This window comes from Vipera ursinii (genome assembly GCF_947247035.1).
Source record: "Vipera ursinii genome assembly, chromosome: 14".
NCBI classification, from domain to species: domain Eukaryota; kingdom Metazoa; phylum Chordata; class Lepidosauria; order Squamata; family Viperidae; genus Vipera; species Vipera ursinii.
The window spans coordinates 3295288-3307146 of NC_139527.1; the positions used below are offsets into that span (position 1 = coordinate 3295288).

Here is an 11859-nt window from a genome sequence, read left to right on the forward strand (position 1 = left end):
CACGATTAGGTGGTAGGTATGCTAGCAGCAGGCCCAACTGCGCTCCCGGGCCGTATCTCAGTAGGAGAGACTCACACCCGACCATCTGAGGGACGGTGATCTCTCGCGGGCTAAGGGATTCCCTGATGATAACTGCCACTCCCCCGCCCCTCCCGTGGGTCCGAGGCTGGTGCAGCACCTGGAAACCTGGCGGGCAGAGGTCAACTAGAGGGACACCACCCTCTTGGCCCAGCCAGGTTTCCGTGATGCAAGCCAGGTCCGCGTGCTCGCTCTCCACTAGGTCACGAACAAGATGTGCCTTGTTAGCTACGGACCTGGCATTCAGGTAGACCAGCCTCAGCATAGGAGGCTGCACACCTTCGCTCCCGGGTCCTCCGGGGAAGTACAGAGGGTCGGAGCGTCTCACCGCTTGTACAGAGCGGAGATGACACTCCCGGTGATGATGCGGCCCTCTGTTTGTGCACCTTCTGCCGTTCCCCACCATCCTGGGAATAGGATGTTCGTCAGTGCACCTTCGGATATTGTCGGCGACTGGTCCTCGTTTCTCACCAAGCCTGGCCTGCGTTATGGCACTCGGAAGGCCTGCCTTTCCCGAGCAGCCATACTCTTTTCCCGCCCCCCTCCCTAACCCAACAAAAAACTTAACAAGAAACTTAACCAGGGGCCTCTTGTTGGTCTTGTAATGGAGGCCCCTGACCCTGCCTGGCCATCTCTCAGAGGCCCAAAGGTCGGGCCCGTCATCGAGGTTTGATGTAATGAAGGCAGGACGAACCCAGGAGAGGGGGGAACTCCTGAGGGCGAGAAGGTCTATGCAAGAATATTGAAGATGCATAGGGAGCATCGGGTAGCATTGGGAAGGCGGTCCCCTGGGTGGAGCATTAGAAGGAGGGTCTAGTCGGGTAGGTGGGTATCTGGACCGTCACCCAGCCACTGCCACTTGGCTGGGTGAACCGCAGAAGCAGGCCACTCCCCCATCCTCTCACGATGGGTTGTGATTCTGCTTCTGGGGGTGGTCCAGGACCCACTCTGGGTGAAGCATACCCCATAGAGCTCTCACCTCTATGGGGCTGCAGGTGTAGGACAGGCCACTCTGCCACCGTGGCTTGCACCCAGGCCCATCATGTCCTGTGGGGCGAGGGAGGGCAGGGGGGGGGGTTCGGAGCTGGAAGAGGCCAGATGTTGATGGCCTCGGTTGTCTGGTCGCCGTCATCTCCAACAATCAGCTGCATCCTGGCGTCTTTAGGGGTGTTGATCGGCACGGAGATTGTTTCGGCACCCAGGGTGCGGGCCGTGGACGCCCCGCCGCATCTAGTGGTGCTGCCGTCGAGGGGGTTTCGGTGAGATTGGGTGACCGGGGCCTGGAGAAGTTTAGCGCCGCTGTCAAAGGCCCCTCGGTGGTGGTCGATCGGGTCCGTACAGCCGGCCTGCGGCATCTCCTTGTTCCCAGGGAGAAGCCGCCGTTGATCAGGAGCAGGCCAGGAGGTCGAAGCAGGGCAACGACTCCAGTCCCGGTTGCTGCGGCTGTCTCTTCCGCCACCTAGCTGCTCCATTTGATCCGCGGGGTCTTTCCTGAACATCCCTGACGTCGCTGTTGTCCAGGGAGGCATAATAGGGAGCCGAGGATGGAGGCACCGGCCCCACTCTGGATGGCTGCAGCAGTTGCAGCGGCTCGGGGGCGGGTTAGAGGCGCCCCATCGCCACTGCCCCCGCCGGTGTTCGGGCCCGTGGGGAGATGAAAGGCTAGGGCCCCACGGGGTACTCGCCGTCGCCGCTGCCGACGATGCCGCCGCCTCCGCTACCCAGGTGGTCTGCAGCGCCTCCGTTGGTCGCTTGGGGAAGCCGCCGGAGTCGAACAGGTACGGGGGGTTGGGGCAGGGCAGAGATGTTGCCGCAGTCGCCTGGAAGCCGGTCAGGGGGCCGGGGCAGAGCAGAGCCTCCGGCCCCTCCTGGATGCCCGCCAAGGGCCAGGGGGCGGGCCTGGGGAAGCCCTGCCGCCACTGCCATCGTGGCTGCCGGCTCCCCGAATAGGCGACCGAGCTGGGGCTTGGGAGTCGTTGCCACCGCCGCTGAAGGCGCCTCCGCCGCACAGCTGGTCCGCAGAGACGCCGCTGCCGCCCGGGAGCCGGTCAGGAGCCGATCAGGGGGCCGGGGCAGAGCAGAGCCTCCGGCCCCTCCTGGATGTCTGAAGGCGCCTCCGCCGCACCGCTGATCTGCGGAGACGCCGATTGCCGCCCGGGAGCCGGTCAGGAGTCGATCAGGGGGCCGGGGCAGAGCAGAGCCTCCGGCCCCTCCTGGATGCCTGAAGGCGCCTCCGCCGCACAGCTGGCCCACGGAGACGCCGCTGCCGCCCGGGAGCCGGTCAGGAGCCGATCAGGGGGCCGGGGCAGAGCAGAGCCTCCGGCCCCTTCTGGATGCCTGAAGGTGCCTCCGCCGCACAGCTGATCTGCGGAGACGCCGTTGCCGCCCGGGAGCCGGTCAGGAGTCGATCAGGGGGCCGGGGCAGAGCAGAGCCTCCGGCCCCTCCTGGATGCCTGAAGGCGCCTCCGCCGCACAGCTGATCTGCGGAGACGCCGTTGCCGCCCGGGAGCCAGTCAGGAGTCGATCAGGGGGCCGGGCAGAGCAGAGCCTCCGGTCTCTCCTGGATGCCTGAGGGCGCCTCCGCCGCACAGCTGATCCGCGGAGACGCCGCCCCTGCCCGGCAGCATGAACATTGGTAGAGGCAGGGCAGAGGCGCTGGCCCCCGCTTATAACGGCTGCCAACGGCCCAGGTGACGAGGCGGAGGTGTCCCGGCACCCCAGCAGCTGTTTCGGGAGGCAGCAGGTGGCACCATTGCCCAGCTCATCTGCCCGAATTTTTGGCCCCACCCCAGGGGTCCGCTGACATCCCTGGGGGGCTCCTGGGGGACGCCTTACCGTTGGGGGCTACGGAGCTCTCCCCAGCGCGTCCGCCATCTTTGGAGCAGGAAAAAAAAAAAAAAAAAAAAAAAAAAGTTGAGGTCCACACAGCTTAAAAGTTGCCAAGGTTGACAAACGTGGTTCTAAACACATCCAAGTTATAATCTGGAAAGGGATTCTGTAGGGCAGCAAGGAAGCCTTTGGCGTCTCTTAGTTGACGGAATGTTATGAAGATTCCCGGGCATCAGATCCTTTAGCAGCAGCTGTTTTTTTTTTTTAAAGAGAGTGGCTGCTAATTATAAACTTGGCTACAGAACACGGAGAGAAAAATCTTTGGTCATGCGTTTTCCATAATATTTTGAAGGAAGGAAGGAAGGAAGGAAGGAAGGAAGGAAGGAAGGAAGGAAGGAAGGAAGGAAGGAAGGAGAAAATAGGATGAATGGGAGGGAGGGAGGAAGGAGGGAAGAAAATTAAGATTGAGAAGGAGGAGGAGGAGGAGAAAGGGAGAAAGGATGAAGGAGAAGGGAGATTTATGTGGCACTCATGGTTGAATTGCGGTGTTCTTGGTGTTCTCTAAGCTTGGAGAACCCCAAGCATGCCCCAAGCAAGAGAAAAGTGGAAGCGATTATCCTCGCATTTGTTCCTGTCCTTCTCGTCAAACATAGCTGCGTCCTGAAGCAGATCTGTGTGGGCGTCCTTCGCAACACATCACAACTCTCACCCTACCAGTTGTCTTAACAGGCAACGTGAAGGCAAAGTAGAGGCTGTAACATTCGCGTAAAAAGGATCGGCCGGTGGCAAAACGTAATTGATTCCGTCAGGACTGGATGAAGCTCATCTATCCCTCAGCCCTGGAATAATGGTTTAGTCACTAGATCACAGTTAAACCAAGGGTCTGAATGTCTGAAGCCGGTCACAGGGCCAATGGTTTAGATTACATGGTTTGGATTCTATCTTCCTGTCTAGATGTGCCCGACCATCCCACGGTTTAGGAAGAGAGCTCTATCCCCCACGCGATGCTGCCGGTACATATATTAATGTTGCCTGCTAGATGTAAACTTTCATCCACCAGCCAACCCACATGCAGCTTTCCCGCCTGTCTTGATTTTGTTGTGTTATCGACAAGTCTTCCCACTTCTTCTGTCTGGACTAAGTGACCGTTTTCAGTGTTCGCTTTAATCTTTGATCTAAGGCTGCAATGTTTACTCTTTTGATTATGAGCAGTTCTGAGATCTTTTAATGGAGAGGGGGGAAGAAAAGAGAGACATCAAATGTTTCAGGGTCTGCACTCATGCCCTTATTGACTAGATCAGATCACTCGTTCCATCTTCCAACTCTTTGGTTTTTGTTTTTAAAAAGAATCTTCCTTTTATCATTGCTGAAAGCCATACACACACACACACACACACACTCACACACACACACACACACACACACACACACAAACAGAGAGAGAGAGAGAGAGAGAGAGAGAGACAGAGAGAGAGAGAGAGACAGAGAGAGAGAGAGAGAGAGAGAGTATATAAAGCCAGCAAAGGCTGCAGAACTTACAAGCAACTTGACTCAAAGAAAGATGTTTTTCAAACTTGGCAACTTTAAGACGTGTGAACTTCAACTCCCAGAATTCCCCAGCCAGCCCTGAACTGGCCGAAATGAATAGTTGTAAGTCAACGGTTACCTGCGCTGAGTTTTACTTTATCATGGAAACTCATTGGCGATTCAGTACGATGGCAGAGACCGTATTCCACGTACGGTTTGTTAATTGAAAAGGAATAAAAGGTATTATATTTTGCCTGTTTCGGCGAGAGATTTCAAACTTAACACTGTACATTTTCTCAAGAGACTCTTAAAGTACGTATTATTAATGTTAATTGCTAATGTCTGTCTGTCGAATTTCTCTCTCTCTCTCTCTCTCTCTCTCTCTCTCTCTCTCTCTCTCTCCCTGGCATTCAGATTTATTTTTGCTAAATCCTCACGCCTCTAAGAAATACAAAAGCTTAATTAAAGTAGCAAATCAGCAGACGCAAAAAAACATGAAATGAATTAGATCAGCTTGAAAAATTCACCCAAAGCCTTTGAGGGCTCAAACTAGGCTTCTGTCAGAAAGGCCGGGGGGAAAAAAACAACTCCCGTTGAATAAGATGCTCTGGATCAGTCTCTCCCATGAATTCTGGTGGGCAAGAATGCCACTGGCTCTATGAAGCTAGAATAAGAGAAAAACCGCAAGGAAGAACGTAAAAACGAAAAAGGGGAGTGGGTTGGGTGCAGATCAAAAAGGTACAAGAAGTGACGAAGAGCAAAATTGATCGATCAATCAGAATAGAGCCGTTTCAGGCAAATGGCGGACCAATCTCTTCTTAAAAGCCTCCAGTGATGGAGCACCCACAATTCTTCCAGTTCCCTGTTAAAACACATTTCTTCCTATGGAGAAAACAGATAAATGTCTGGTGTCTTTGGTGAAGAATTTGGCTATCTTATGTTCAGGCTCTTTTATTTTTTTCAGGGGCCCTACAGCAGATCTGCCCCAAATTTTTATCTTCCAACGCAAAGCCGCCATCTGGATTCTGCTTGCCAAGCTCAAATGCTTGTTAATCTTGGTCTGTGGCAGGGTTTAAATTTTATTTTTCCTGGTTCGGCTGACCTAGGAGCCTCTTAACCAGAACAGTCTAAAAGGTCTCTTTTTATTCCTTGCAATGCCCAGAAGCGTCCTGGGTAATATTATTATTTTTTCTATAATTATCCGCTCCCGTGGGAGGATTTCATGCCTAATGGCAGTCTAAAAATAGTTTCTAAGGAATACTGTTAAAACAATAAGCCAGGGAGATGTTGGCAACCATGCTGATAAGGGGGAAATCCTCTCTGCTCTGCATACACCAACATCAGCATGGTTGGTTTGTTGCATTGTGTCTTCATTCTGACCAGATCTTTTCTCCCCTCTTCTAAGAACATGCAGAGCTGCTGCCTCTTGGTCCTCGGCCTGCCTACTTCTGGAATACTGTGAACAAACATTAATAGAGCTGCTGTGCGGTAATTGGATTGCTGCTTATAAAACGCAGGAGCTGTTTCCGACATAAATCCAATTAAAGTCTTACTTAAATTTAGGCTGAGAAGAATTTCGGAGTTATTTGATTCGCCCTTGGTCTTATTCACCCTTCCAACTGTAGTATCTGAAAAACACCAGGTTTCCCCCCACCCCATCCCTTGCATAGCCATGCTTTTAAAGAGAGAGAGAGAGAGAGAGAGAGAGAGAGAGAGAGAGAGAGAGAGAGAGAGAGAGAGAGAGAGAGAGAGAGAACTAGAGAGAAACAGAATGAGAAGAAAAAATGAGAGATCCAGACAGAACGAGAGAAAGAGAGAGAATGAGAAGAGAGTGAGAAAATGAGACAGAGAGAACAAGAGACAGAGACAGAACGAAAGAGAGAGAGAACAAGAGAGAGAAAATGAGAGTCAGAGAACTAGAAAAACAGAGACAGAGACAAACTCCTTAACTTCTGGACTCAGACTTTATTGCCTAGTGCCCTGTTGAATTGGGCACCTGGTACTTCTTTTATAAGAGTTATTAACTGGCACCAACCCCATCACTTTCTCCTGGAACTTGTTGAAAAAGTGTTTTCCACTTTTCGCGGCAAAGTCCCGCAGCCTGTCACTGGCGGTTAGAACAGAACAGAACAGAACAGAACAGAACAACAGAGTTGGAAGGGACCTTGGAGGTCTTCTCGTCCAGCCCCCTGCTCAAGCAGGAGTCCTTATACCATTCTGGACAAACGGCTGTCCAATCTCTTCTTGAAAACCTCCAGTGTTGGAGCACCCACAACTTCTGGCGGCAAGTCGTTCCCCTGACTAAGTCTTCTCACTGTCAGGAAATTCCTCCTTAGTTCCAGGTTGCTTCTCTCCTTGACTAGTTTCCATCCGTTGCTTCTTGCCCTGCCTTCTGGTGCTTGACCCGCTCTTCTTTGGGGCAGCCCCTGAGATATTGGAAGGCTGCTATCATGTCACCCCTAGTTCTTCTTTTCTCTAGATTGGCCACACTCATCTCCACCAACTGTTTGAATGGTTGGAGATCTTAGAGGTCTTCTAGTCCACCCACTACCCAAGATAGGAGACCTTGTTGTTGTTGTTGTTGTTAGCTGCGAAGTCGTGTCCGACCCATCGCGACCCTATGGACAACATTCCTCCAGGCCTTCCTGTCCTCTACCTTATTCCACTCCAATCTCTTCTTGAAGGCCTCCAGTGTTGGAGCATCCACAACTTCTGAAGGCAAGCCTTTCCACTTAATTGCTCTCCCTGTTAGGAAATTCCTTCTTAGTTCTAGGTTGCTTCTCTCCTTGATTATTTTCCATCTGTTGCTTCTTGTCCTGCTTTCTGGGGCTTTGGAAAATAAATTGACACACACACCCCCTCTTTGTAGCACCTCATTTTGTTGTTGTTGTTGTTGTGGCTCTTTTGTGTCTCCTTGCAAGTGGCCACAAAGTGACTTTGCCTGATTGGGCTTACCATTAGTGACATTAATTAAAGGATCTGGTGCTGAAGCCGATGCAGTTGTGTTCTTTTTTCTGAGGCTAGACCAGCTGCTGTGTGAGGATATGGTGCCAGGGGGATCTTGTCATCTTACATTTTTCAATGTTGTCGAGTTTCCCGCCGTGTTTTGTTCCTGAGCGAGACTCTAGCCTGACAATTTGGACGGCGAGGTTTTGAAAGAACAGCCGGGAGTTGGGAAGGAAACCAGCTCCTTGGGAGCCGAAATGGAGAAATGTAGTAACCATCGGACACTTGGATAATCAGAGATTCTCAGGAAGAGTTAACACATAAGCTGAGCGAAGACTCAACTTAGGAAGCCCATCCGATGCACGGCAGGATAGCTCTGTGTTCAAAGTGCCAAAATGTCTTGACAAACTCAGTGAAAACTTTGGGATTTTCCTACCCGGGCAACTTGGCTCTACTTTTGCCGTTGCAATTTGACCTTCGGAATGAGAACAATAATCACTTCTGACATTTTGTGATCGTAATGACAGCTGCGGGCAGATCCAGAGTCGTAATTGCAGTCTGGTAGCCTGAAACATTCCCTCGTCTTCAATTTCTAGGCTGGGTCCATTAATTCCAGGCCTTTGGTTGTCACAAGGCCTTTAAAACAGCCTTTTTTTATTTTCATCGGACAGAATCATTTATTAGTTAACCTCGGCAGAAGGCAGCGTTGGGAGGGAGAGAAAATGGCATCATTTAAAAGATTCCCTGGGAGAGCACTGGTGGATGAGAAGTGATGGCAGGTGAGGAAAACCCACCCACCCCCTGGATCCCCAGCCCCGAGAAGATCCCGCAACGGCATCCTTCTTCCCGAGTTGCTAGGAAACTGGAGACTCAGGTCCAGCATAGAGAGGAATAGAGGAAGCTGAAGGACCAGAAAAAAAATCCCCCCCCCAAAAAAAATCCCCATTGTTGATCTCAGTTTTACTTTAGCCCTAAATCTCCCCAGGTGCCTTTGGAAAATAAATAAATAAATCACAAAGCGGTCAATTTATCCACGGCATGCAGTAACAACAGCCAAGTGCCACACCCACAATATCGTTGCCACTAATGGGACCACCGTCGAAAAACTGCATCCAATTCTGGTCACCCACAATACAAAAATGGAGGTTGGGATGCTAGAAAGAGGGCAGAGAAGAGCAACAAAGATGATCAGGGGGGCTGGAGGCTAAAACCTATGGCGAACACTTATGGAGCTTCTCAGTCCTCCAAGGTCAGGGTTGTCCCAAAGAAGCTTTTTGTTTCAAGAGAAAAAACGGGACTTCCTTCTTTTTCTTTGAAGACGTTTCGCTTCTCATCCAAGAAGCTTCTTCAGCTCGGACTGGATGGTGGGGGGAATGGAAGGATTTATATTCCTTGCAGACAAATGATCAGCTGGTCATTTGCCTTCTTTTAGAGAGTCGTTGAGAGTCGGTTGGGGGATGACTCTTCAGCAGGGAAGGGACCCAGGGCAGAAAACATCCTGCAGCCACGAAGGCTCCACACACATTTGCAGTACTCAGGTGACCCCTGAGGACACGGGTAAACCTCCAAGTGGTCTCAGTGACTCTCTAAAACAGGGGTGTCAAACTCAATTTCATTGAGGGCCGCATCAGCATTGCGGTTGCCCTCAGGGGGCCGGGTGGGTATGGCCAGGGTGGGCGTGGCCTACTGGGTGGGCGTGGCTAGAGTGCGTATGGCCTACTGGGTGGGCGTGGCCAGCTCTACATCCTTCGCATCGAGGGTGCCTGTGGGGGCCTGGGTAGGAGTGGGACAGATCTGGGGGTCTCTGGCAGAAGGAGGGTCTCTGGGCCAGGGCCAAGGCAGAGGGGGCCGTTCCCTCACTGTTTCCAGGATGGCTTCGCGGGCCGCATGAAACCACTTTGTGGGCTGGATCCGGCCCCCGGGCCTTGTGTTTGACATGTCTGCTCTAAAAGAAGGCAAATGACCACAATAAAACTACAATTTATTCAACTAATTTTCTGGGTCTGCACAATCCTCTAATTGTTGGGGGCAATTAAGCTGACTTTGTAATAATGCCGCTTGGGGTGTGTGTGTGTGAAAGCCCTAATAAGCAGGCATATGCATAGAATGAAGGCTACTGCTAAGCTTGTAAGCCGCCCTGAGTCTTCGGAGAAGGGCGGGATATAAATGGAATTAAAATAAAAAAAATAAAAAATAATGAAGAACCATCAAGTCGCCATCTGGAAACCTGGTGTCTGGTTTTGTTTTGTTTTTTTTTTCCTTCTCCCTCCCCCATCCTGGTTCCTTTCCTGTGGTGTCTTCCAAAGTGCCAGCCCGAACGACCCTTTCCAGACATTTTTATTAGTGATTTTGGGAGGCTTGCAGGCAGAAATCCTTCTGACGGGTAACTGCTGATTTAACGGATAACTGTTGATTTACCAGATAACTGCTGATTTAACGGATAACTGCTGATTTAACGGATAACTGCTGATTTAATGGATAATTTCTGATTTAACAGACAACTGCTGATTTAAATGGATAACTGCTGATTTAACAAGAGCTGTGCACACTTACCGGAGGTAGCTGTCCCAGACCGTAGAGAGTGAGTTTTCTGGGATCGAGGTAAAGGGGGTCTCCGAAATCCTGATAGGGTTTCCAGCAGGGGGTAAAATACCCCTGTTGCGAGAGTTGTTTGGCTCTCCGATGATAGCTCTCTTGAAATACTTGTTCTCTTGGGACATCCCAGCAGTTGTAAATGGTTTTGCTCCGTGCCTGGATCTTTAAACCTTTCTGGGTAGGGATGGGCAGTGGTCTGATCAGCACGAAGTAACGAGGATCAATTTTGGGGTTCAGGGGCATCCTGCCTCTGTTGCCCAGGGGCGGATTCCAATAAGAAACCCAAGTAATCAATTGATCAATAGGCTATTGATTTCTCGAGTCAAGTCCTTCTAACAAACTACTCTACAAGCAAGTACTTTCTTTGGATTCACTGTCTTGGGCAATCGGGGGCTTTCTGCCCATCAAAGCAAACCACGATTGCTCCAAGCATGTTGGGCTGTCGGGATCCAAGCCAGGATTCCTGATTGGCCTCCCAGGGGGAGTAAAGCTGCTAAGCTCAGACAGAGGGACTGCTAACCCGTTAGACAAAGCAAGCTTAGCAGCCCCTTTCCCTTTGGGGGCTCTGCAAAGCTCCAGAAATTAAAACCAGGCTTTCCAATAAGCCACGATGAGAGACCTTCACTGAGATCTAAACTCAGTTTGGATCGAATGTGGAGCCAGCTCTCTGAATTTCCCTACCACGGCTCTGCTTCCAAGCCTGCGACATTCACAACCTTAATGCCTATCTCCCTCTCCCCTTCCTTTCTTTCTCCTTCCTCCTACCAAGTTCCTAGTCCCTAAGACTACTCTGCCTTCCTATCAGATCCTGTTTTCACAGCCAAAACCTGCAGCCACGATTACCGTAGGTTGGTTGGCTTTTGCTCCTCTCCCCGATTTTTATTTTCAAGCTACTAGTCCCTAAGAGGTCCTTTAGAGTCTCTCTAGAAGACGAAGACCCCAAGGCCTCTTCCCTGAGCTCCCACTCACTCCAAAGCCATTCAAGGCCAATGACCCCCGACCTGGGGGCTCTTTTCCCTCCAGCCCCCTCCCCTTTACAAAGGCTTCCTTCTCTCTCTAACTTCCCCTAATGCATTATAAGCCTAAGCCTGGGGGAGGGGGGGCTTCCATTAAAGAAAGTCAGACATTTTCCAGCCTCCCCCTCCCCCCAATTTGGAGACACTCCGCCCCCGCTCCCCCGTCTTTAACTTGCCCCCTCCCAAGGCCAACGGCTTTGGAAGGAAGACGGGGGAAGAGAGGAGATGGCGTCTCCTGTTGCCCTTGGCAACCGCAACAGGCAAGCGCGCGGGCTGGTGTGTCCCTCGGCGCTGTCCGTAGCAGCTGCTGAAGCTGCTTCCGCCCGGACTGCTTGCCCTTTTTAAAAAAAAAACAACAACAAAGGAATGAATGAATGCATTTTTTTTATTTTTATTTTTTTATTTTAATCCCATTTATATCCCGCCCTTCTCCGAAGACTCAGGCCGGCTTACAATTTAAAGCACAAATCAATGTGCTTAGCCATAGCCTTCATTCTATGTATATGCCTGCTTATTAGGGCTTTTGCATGAATGAATGCATGAATCTGCTTGGTTTTTTTTTTCTTTTTTGCAACGACCTTTATATTTTGCCCAATTAAAAAAAAAGAGAGGGATATCCGGTCTCTCTGTTCCCCACCTGTTGGACTGCATTTTTTTAACTCGTCTTACGGGGGAGGGGGGAGAGAAGAAGTTAAAGTGTTTTTTTCAAACTTTTAAGAAGTGTGGACTACAGCTCCCCGAATTCCCCAGCCAGCATGGGACTTCTGGGAGTTGAAGTCCACCCGTCGTAAAAAAAAAAATCCTGGCTGGGGAATTCTGGGAGTTGAGGTCCAGACATCTTCCCTGGTGGCGTTCGAGTAGAGTCTGG

At 51.1% G+C, this 11859-nt stretch overlaps 1 protein-coding gene across 1 annotated transcript in view; it reads right to left on the reverse strand.

Moving 5' to 3' along the window:
• CCDC60 (coiled-coil domain containing 60) overlaps positions 1-11859 on the reverse strand; it is a gene marked incomplete at its 5' end in the record, with an annotated part of 45315 nt that overhangs the window by 20153 nt on the left and 13303 nt on the right. The gene's annotated exons all lie outside the window — the stretch shown is intronic.